Source organism: Tupaia chinensis, unplaced genomic scaffold (genome assembly GCF_000334495.1).
Source record: "Tupaia chinensis unplaced genomic scaffold, TupChi_1.0 Scaffold140061_1, whole genome shotgun sequence".
Classification (NCBI taxonomy): Eukaryota; Metazoa; Chordata; class Mammalia; order Scandentia; family Tupaiidae; genus Tupaia; species Tupaia belangeri.
In genome coordinates, this window is record NW_006199940.1 from 529288 (window position 1) to 538701 (window position 9414).

General features: G+C 48.9%; 1 protein-coding gene and 1 pseudogene across 1 annotated transcript in view; one reads left to right on the top strand and one right to left on the bottom strand.

Moving 5' to 3' along the window:
• The window catches only part of ZNF251 (zinc finger protein 251), a 23989-nt gene that overhangs the window by 7733 nt on the left and 6842 nt on the right, over positions 1-9414 (bottom strand).
• On the top strand, positions 5008-5884 carry LOC106736432 (40S ribosomal protein S2 pseudogene; annotated as a pseudogene).

Below are 9414 nucleotides of genomic sequence, written 5' to 3' on the forward strand. Positions count from 1 at the left end.
GGAGACATAGAGACAGAAAGTGAGAAATCAACCCCCAGGGGGGATGGTCATGCCGCAATCCCTTCTCCTCCATTCTCCTCTCGGGATCTTGGGCACGCATGCACATGCGCCCGGCGTGAGTTTTAAGCCACCGGGTCCAGGACGTGAACCGTGGTCGACTTTGTGGGAGTCCAGCGACATAGCCATTACGCTAACTGCTGGTTCCTTAAATAATTATTTTTTAAAAAGGAATGCCACATGGGACCAGCAGTTAGTGTAATGGCTATGTCGCTGAACTCCCATGTACTCAACCGCAGTTCGAGACCTGGACCGGGTGGCTCAAACTTATGCTGGGCTCATGTGCATGCATGCCCAAGATCCTGTGAAATGAAAGAGAAGGGACTGTGATATCTCACTTTCTTTCTGGTGAGCACATTTGCCCTATAGCAAAAACCTCTCAAAAAAATTTTTTTTAAATAATAAAAAAGGAATGCTTCACACATTACCATGACCATACTGGATGCTCTCTGATGTCCCCAGCATGCTGGTGGCCTTGCTATAAATTAACCAAGGCAAGATTCTTGCCAAGAGAATTAATGCGCATATTGAACACATTAAGCATTCTAAGAGCAGAGATAGCTTTCTGTGAAGGAAACCGACCAGAAAAAGAAGGAAGCCAAAGGGAAAGGTACCTGGGTTCAGCTGAAGTCCCAGCCTGGCCCACCCAGAGAAGCTACTGTGTGAGAACAGACGGAAAGGAGCCTGAGCTGCTGGAGCCTGTTTTCTGTGAATTCACTGCATGCCGGGTGTTAAAAACAAACTATGGTCTATAAATAAATACAAAGTAAGTAGAGGCTAGTTCTGTTGCCTAGTGGTTAAGTGAGCTGGATCCCACAAGGCTGACTGAACAGTTCAAATCCTGACCCTGGTGGTTTGAAAAACATGGCAGATGGGTGTGTGTGCCCCAAAGGGTGACAGGAAAGAAAAACAAAGTGATTATGGCATAGCCCACCCACAGGGGGTGCTCCCTTCCTCTCTCTTCCTGTTTCTGGCAAGTGCATATACACTCAAGGAAATAGAAATAACAAAATAAAACATAAGTTAAAAGAGAGACCAAGGGAGTCAGTAGTGGGTAAGGTGCTGGACTCTCACATGGTTGACTATCGTTCGAATCCTGGACCTGATGGCTTGAAAATTATATGAGAGGGCCAACAGCTGGCATGGTTAAGGGCACTGGATTCCCACATGGTCGAGCGTGGTTCAAGTCCTGGACCTGGTGGCTTGCTTTGTTGCTTTCCCTTTCTCTCTGTATGTGTCTCTGTCTGGTCGAATTGAAAATAACAAATGGAATTAAATTATTATTATTTTTTTTTTTTTTTGGTAAAGGGTGCATGCGCTCACCAGACACAGAAACACAGAAAGCAAGAAATCACCCCCCGGGGGGATGGCCACAACACAATCCCTTCTCCTCCATTCTCCTCTTGGGATCTCGGGTACGCACATGCGCCTGGCTGGAGTTTAAGCCGCCAGGTCTGGGACTTGAACCATGGTTGACTACGTGGGAGTCCAGCGACACAGCCATTACGCTAACTGCTGGTCCCAATACTTCTTTTAAAAAAAAAAAAAAAAAAAAAAAGAAGAAGGAAAAAGAGAATTATGCCAGGCACATGTTCATTGTGTGCTCAAAATCCTAAAAGGAAACTGGGTTAGACGGGATTAAGGTGTCGGCGTCCGCCCCCAGGCTTAGCGCTATTATGGAAGAAGCATAAAAAATGAGACAAAAAGATAGAGTGGAAACGGACACAGGCAGCCTGAGCCTAGGTAGCCCAAGCAACCTGTGCCGCCCAGATGAACTGGACGTCTTTATTTATAGTACAAGGAGACATTACACATGTATGTTTCATGACCCTTCATGGATTAGTTGCCAGGTTACAGACAATAAGAAGCAGTTAACAAATCTATAAGGGATTAGTCATACCCAGGGCAAGGTGTATCCCTTGGTGGTAATCCCATCTAGAGTAAATCTCATCTTCCTTTCTAATGCAGAGAACTAGCTGTTAGGTGTGGGGAAGGAGCTAAAGAACTTCTCTGTAAGGAGTGTACCACCACACCCAGAGTAAGCTAAAGAACCTTTCAGATGCAGGGCAGGGATTGGACTTTACTAACTGGGGTCAAGATGTTTCTTGAAGTCCATCAGATGTGTCTGTTGGAACGCCCCTAGTAATTTCCACCCTTGCTCTGTCTGCAGCCAAGGTCAGGGAAAGACAAGTTACAAGGTTCTGCCATACCCCAAAAGAGCATGTGGTTTTGCTCAGCGCATGTCCCCACACCTCAGACTCTCTCTTAAACGTGTCCCCACATTAAGGTGTGGCCATCCCGCTATGGGGTGATTTGTCACTTTCCCTGTCTCTGTCTCTCTTCAGTGAGCACACATGTCCTATAGCAAAAACCTTAAAAAAGAGAAAGAGACTGGGAAAAACTAAATTTTTATACATCATTTCCCATCTTTTTTTTTAAAGAACTGTTTTAACTTTAATTTTACCAGAGACATACAGAATGAGAGAGTGAGAAAGCGATAAATCAAGCCGCAGGTCCAGGACTCAACCGCTGTTTGTCATGTGGGAGTCCAGCGCCCTTAACAACCATGCCTCCTGCGTTCCTGTCTCTTTAACAACTGTATAAAGTTCTGTTAAATGCTGGGCTCACAGGTATGTAAATGTGGCTTAAACACACGTGTTCACATGCCGTGACATTTTACATCCTTTTTGGTGACGACATGGGTACAAACACTCGGCTGTATCTAGTCCGCCACATGCAGGCCAAACCCACACGCAAAGCTGGCAGTTCCCAGGTGGCCCCGACAGGCAGGCCACACTCACCACCCAGCTCTGGGACCCACCAGCAGTGCCCTTGTGTTCACATGCCCCCAGAATGGGCTGGAAAATGCTGAACTTCAAAACAGGGAAGCAGGTCACACCCTGCCCACTTGCTCAGCCACTTCCAACCACCAGACTTCAGAGCCATCCCGAGGCTGCCCGCGGGAGGACAGCAAGAGAAGTGATTGCACCCCAAGTCCCTGAAGCCTGCAAAGCACACTGAAAAATACGTCTGTGACTCCTGGCCTGGATACGCAGCCCACACAGAGGCACCGCCGGGGCCAGGAATGTGGAAGGCAGCAGGGCCTGTCCCCGCACCTGTTTTACGAGCCACCAGGTCCGAGACTCAAGCCATGCAGTTGGCCATGTGGGACCTAACTGCCCTCACCACCACGCCAACACACATGTAGTCCAGGAAGCGTCTTGACCTGTGCAGTTTACTTCGAAAGCAACAACAAAGTCAGAGGATGCCTCGTCTGACAGAAGACAGAGCGGACCATGACAGCCACGTGAAGCATGGGTGGCAGAATCCAGGTGGTGGGCATGTGGGGGTTCACCACAAAGTCCTCCTGAAGCTGTGAGTCAGACTTTCCAAGATGCTGGGGAAAAGTGCGGCACACGAATTCCGGATAACTAAGAAGCTGTGCGCGATTTAAGGACGTCAGACAAAGGCAGCTGGCCACCTGCAGCAGGCTGAGCGCGTTAGGACGTGTGAGAGCTCAGAGGCGGGACCACCCTGTTTGTGTGTAACTACAACGACAGAACGTGAAGTTCACATTATAACGTAGAGAAGGTCATCATGCTCAAAACATTGGGTAGCAGATAAAGTAACGTAGAGGAGACATCACAGAACATTTGCAAGTTCAAGCAGTGGGAGGGTGTGGTGAGGCCCACTCCTCTGCTTTTCTGATGTGAGTTCCTGGGTACCAGTCTCAGGTCTCTTCAGCCGACAGCCTAGCCCCCACACCACGGTGACACCGCCACGCTCCAGGCCGCCCACGAGGCGAGCCTGCAGCACTGAAGTTGGGCCTCTTCTTGCGCACTTCCTTCAAACCTGCCATCCTTCCTCTCTGTCAGAGCCTTCACCCACAGCCTGGCCCCTAGGCAGGCAGAGCCACACTGCTCGTTACTTCGCCTTCCTCACACTGACAGACCTGTATGGCCTTCGGGTATGCTGGTACTATGAGAACCTGGGAGTGATAAAATGTTTATTTGGCCAGTCAGTGGCATGGTAGTGTAAGCAGCTGGATCCCACATGACTGACCACATGGTTTCAGTCCTGGACCCAACAGCTTAAGACACGTCGGATGTGTGTGTGTCCAGAACCCTGAGAGAATAGGAGAAAGGGCCATAGAACAGAGGACAGCTGTGGAGAGAGCATACTGGCATATCAACCTCTCTTCCTACCCTAACTTACAAGAAAATATTAAGTCAAGCTTGAATTTCGTCATCTGGTCCTGGTAGGGACAACGTTTAGAATCTTCTCTTGTCTTCTAGAAACGTAAAACAAAACAAAACAAAAACAAGAACAGAAGAATACAAACAAAACGAAGTATAAACGAATCGAAAGAAAAACCAAAACCTACATTTTCTGTAAAAACAGGAGGCGGGGCTTGCAGGTGGTATGGCGGTTTGGGATGCTGGACTCTCACATGGCCAACCATGGTTTAAGTCCTGGACCTGGCGGCTTGTTTTCTCAATTTTGATCTTTCTCTTTCACTCTGTCCCTCTCTGGTTAAACTAAAACAAACAAACAAATAAATAAGCTTCAATAAAATAATTCTTAAAGGGGGGGGCAACAGGTGGCATGGTGGTTAGGGAATCCCACGTGGCTGACTGTGGCTCTTGTGCTGCACCTGCCAGCTTGCTTTCTCACTCTCCCCCCTGTCTCTCTCTGGTCAAATTAAAATAAATAAATAATTTCTAAAAACAATTATTTATTTATTCATTTAAAAGCAATTATTTATTTAATTCTATTTGTAACTACTATTTTATTTTGACCAGAGAGAGAGAAGGGGAAAGAGAGAAAGCAAGCTGACAGGTCAGGGACTTGAACTGTGGTCAGGTATGTGGGAATACAGTGTCTTTAATCACCACACCATCTGCTGGTCCCAAAATAATTGTTTAAAAAAAAAAAAAAACAGCTTCTTCTCCAAGAGAACACCAAATGGCGGATGACGCCGGTACAGCGGAGGGCCCGGAGGTCCTGGGGGTCCTAGGATAGGAGGCCACGGTAGCTTCCGTGGAGGCTTCGGCAGCAGTCCCCAAGGTCGGGGCCGGGGCCGTGGGTGGGGCCACGGAGCTCAAGGAGGCAAGGCCGAGGACGAGGAGTGGATCCTGGTCACCACGCTCGGCCGCCTGGTCAAAGACATGAAGATCAAATCCTTGGAGGAGATCTATCTCTTCTCCCTGCCCATCAAGGAGTCTGAGATCATCGACTTCTTCCTGGGAGCGTTTCTCAAGGACAAGGTTCTGAAGATCATGCCCGTGCAGAAGCAGACACGTGCTGGCCAGTGGACCAGGTTCAAGGCATTTGTTGCCATCGGGGACTACAATGGCCATGTTGGTTTGGGCGTGAAGTGCTCCAAGGAGGTGGCCACTGCCATCTGAGGGGCCATCATCCTGACCAAACTCTCCATTGTCCCAGTGCAGAGAGGCTACTGGGGGAACAAGATCGGCAAGCCCCACACTGTCCCTTGCAAGGTGACCAGCCGCTGTGGCTCTGTGCTGGTGCACCTCATTCCTGCCCCCAGAGGCACTGGCATTGTCTCTGCTCCTGTGCCTAAGAAGCTGCTGATGATGGCTGGGATCGATGACTGCTCCAGGGCTGCACTGCCACCCTGGGTAACTTCACCAACGCCACCTTTGATGCCATCTCCAAGACCTACAGCTATCTGACCCCTGACCTCTGGAAAGAGACCATGTTCACCAAGTCTCCCTATCAGGAATTCACCGACCATCTCGTCAAGACCCACACCAGAGTTTCTGTGCAGAGGACCCAGGCTCCAGCTGTGGCCACAACCTAGGGTTTTCATAAAGCGGGAATAAAGTGAATTAAGCCTGAAAAAAAAAAAAAAAGAAAAAAGAAAAAAGAAAAAAACCCCAAAAAACTGCTTCCTTAAAAAAAAGAAAAAAGGACCAGCAGATGGTTTAATGGTTAAGTTGCTGAACTATCACATAGTCAACCGTGGTTCAAGTCCTGGACCCAGTGACACTTACACCGGGCATGTGTATGTGTATGTGCATGCCCAAGATCCTGAGAGGAGGATGAAGAAGGGATTGCAGCGTGGCCATTCCCATTGGGAGGCGATTTCTTGCATTCTGTCTTTCTGTCTCTGTCTCTCCTGTGAGTGCACGCGCCCTATAGCAAAAATCTCGCTTAAATTAAAAAAAAAAAAAAAAAAAAAAACAGGAGGTAATAAGACCTGGAAACTCCAAATTCGGTGGAAGTACCACACAAGCAATGCTAAAGGTAGGCTGTTCCAGGAGCTGCGAAGGTGCCACAAGAAAACCAGCCTCTTGGACGGGGCCTGGTGGGTCCCAGGAATGCTGACAAACATGCCCATTCAGAAGCATCTGGCCTCAACCTGGAGAGGACATCTATGAGCAGGAACAACATCAACCATGAAGACTCTAGGACAGCACAGCGGGAGCTCAGAAAGTGCCTGTGGGCTCAGAGGCCACAAGTTAGAGGTACTGCCAGAAACGCATAACTTGTGAAAGCACGCGTGGGGGGACCAGCCAGGCATGGAGTTAAGGCAGCCGGGTCCCAAATGGCTGTGATTCTAGGGGGTGGTGGCGCCCACTCTATGGCCAAATGGCTGTGATTCAAACCCTGGAGCCAGTGGCCTGGACATTATCGGTATGAGAGCTTGAGGGCCCAAAATCCTGAGAAGAAGGGATGGCAGCATGGCCCTCCCCACTGGGATGCTTTCTCACGTTCTCTCTCCAGCAAGCACACATGCCCTACAACAAACTCAGAAGAGGAAAGGAAAAAGACTGGCCCAGTAGTGAAGCAGTCAAGGAAGCCAGATCCCACACAGCCAACTGCCACGCAAAGCCCAGTCCTAGCAGCAAGACACCGGGCACTGTGTACCCAGGATCCCTACGGAATGGAGTTATGAAGTTAAAGAAATGGAGGGAAAGGACCATGGTTGGCCAGGCCTTGCTGGGTGGTGCTCTCTCTGGCACTAGCTTGCAACCTTTGGCATCAAAAAAATAGTTCATCAGGGGACCAGCAGCTGGCGTAATGGCCATGTCACTGCATTCTCATGTAGTCAATTGCAGTTCAAGTCCTGGACCCGATAGCTTAAACTCATGCCGGGCATGTGTACATGTGTGTCCAAGATCCTGAGAGAAAAGAGAAGGGACTGTCACGTGGTCATTCCCCCTGGGGGGTGATTTCTCACTTTCTGTCTCTCTGTCTCTGTCTGTCTTTCTGGTGAGCGGACATGCCCTATGGCAAAAAACTCTCCTAAAAAAAAAAAAAAAAAAAAAAAAAAAAGGTGCACCAAGACCAGCAAATGGTGTAATGGTTACATTGCTAGACTCCCATGTAGTTGACTACAGTTCAAGTCCAGACCAGCTGAAAACGCTAGGAATGTGTGCGTGAGTACCCAGAATCTCAAGAGGAAAATGGAGAAGGGACTGAGGCATGGCTATCCCCCCAGGAGATGACTTCTCACTTTCCCTCCCTCTCTCTCTCTTTGGCGAGCGCAAGCACCTAAGGCAAAAACCTTTTAAGAAAATGCGAAAACCTTAACATCACCTAGGTCTCCTCACGTAATCGACTAGCTGCTTCAGTTCTGGGTTTGCATTTAGGTCTACGCTCCATCTTGATAAGCACTTGTACTCCCTCCCATTAGACATGCTGAAGCTCCGTCCCCCAAAGGGATGGCGTCTAGAGACGGAGCCTTGGCAAGGTGACTAGGGTCAGATGGGGCTACTCTCTCTTGTCATGAGATTAGTGTCCCTTTATGGGGATGTAATAGTTTGCTCTCACGCTCTAGCTATGTGAAGACATGGGGAGAAGGCAGCGACGTGTTTTTTAAAAACTTAATTTTATTTATTATTATTATCATCGTTATTTTTAAAACATGCTACAGGACACATGCACTCACCGGAAGAGACAAAGAAAGTGAGAAAGCAAGCTACCAGGTTCAGGACTCCAACTGTGGTCAGCCATATGGGAGTCCAGCATCTTCATCGCCACACCACCTGCTGGCCTCACAGGCAGGTATCATTAAGCCAAGAAGAGATTCCACATCTAAATCCAGCCACATAACACCCTGAACTTGGATGTTCTCAGCATAATATTACAAGAAAATAAATTTTTTTTTTTTTTGGAGAGGATTTTGCTATAGGGCGCGTGCGCTCGCAAGACAGACAGAGAGACAGAGAGGCAGAAAGTGAGAAATCACCCCACCGGGGGATGGCCACACTGCAATCCCTTCTCCTCCATTCTTCCCTCTGGATCTTGGGCACGCACGCACACGCGCCCCGCGTGAGTTTTAAGCCACCGGGTCCGGGACGCGAACCGTAGTCGACTACATGGGAGTCCAGCAACATAGCCATTATGCTAACTGCTGATCCCAAGAAAAGAAATTTTTAAAAAACAATTATTTTATTTAACTTCATTCATTCATTCATTTTACTTTGACCAGAGAGGGATAGAGAGAGAGAGAGGGAAAGTGAGAAAGCAAACTGCCAGGTTTGGGACTAGAACTGCAGTCGGCCATGTGGGACTCCAGCGCCCTGGCACTAGTATGCAACCTGCCAGCCCCTGTCTTTCTCATAGAGAAAATTTCTTTTTAATAGTGCACGTGCACTCACCAGCAACAGAGAGACAGAAAGCGAGAAATCATCCCCGGGGGGATCGCCATGCTACAATCCCTTCTTCTCTATTCTCCTCTTGGGATCTTGGGCACACACATGTGCCCAGTGTGAATTTTAAGCCGCCTGGTCTGGAACTCAAAACCACAGTGGGAGTCCAGTGATGTAACCATTACAACATCTACCGGTTCCATAAGTTTGTTATTTTTTTGGAGAGATTTTGCTATAGGGCACGTGTGCTCATCAGAAAGACAGAGACAGAGAGACAGAAAGCGAGAAATCACCCCCATGGAGAATGGCCACAATGGCTGCAATCCCTTCTCCTCTATTCTCCTCTTGGGATCTTGGGCATGCATGTACACATGCCCGGCGTGAGTTTAAGCCATCGATTCCGGGACTCAAACTGCAGTCAACTACATGGGAGTCCAGCGACACAGCCATTATGCTAAATGCTGGCCCCTAAATTTGTTATTTAAGCACTTAAGTGTATGGTATTTTGTTATAGAGGGAGATGAAACCACAATTCTGAAAAAGAATTACTCAATTTTGGGGCCCTGCGCGCCGCCCCTGCCCCTGCGTGGCTGGGACTCTGCTCCGCGTTCCGCTGCCTCCCAGGGCTGGCGTGTGGCTGCCGGGCTTGCGCGTGGCCCCCGGGCCTGCGTGTGACTGCCGGGCCTGTGCCTGCGCGTGGCAGCCGGGCCCGTGCGCGGGTCCTGGGCCTGTGCGT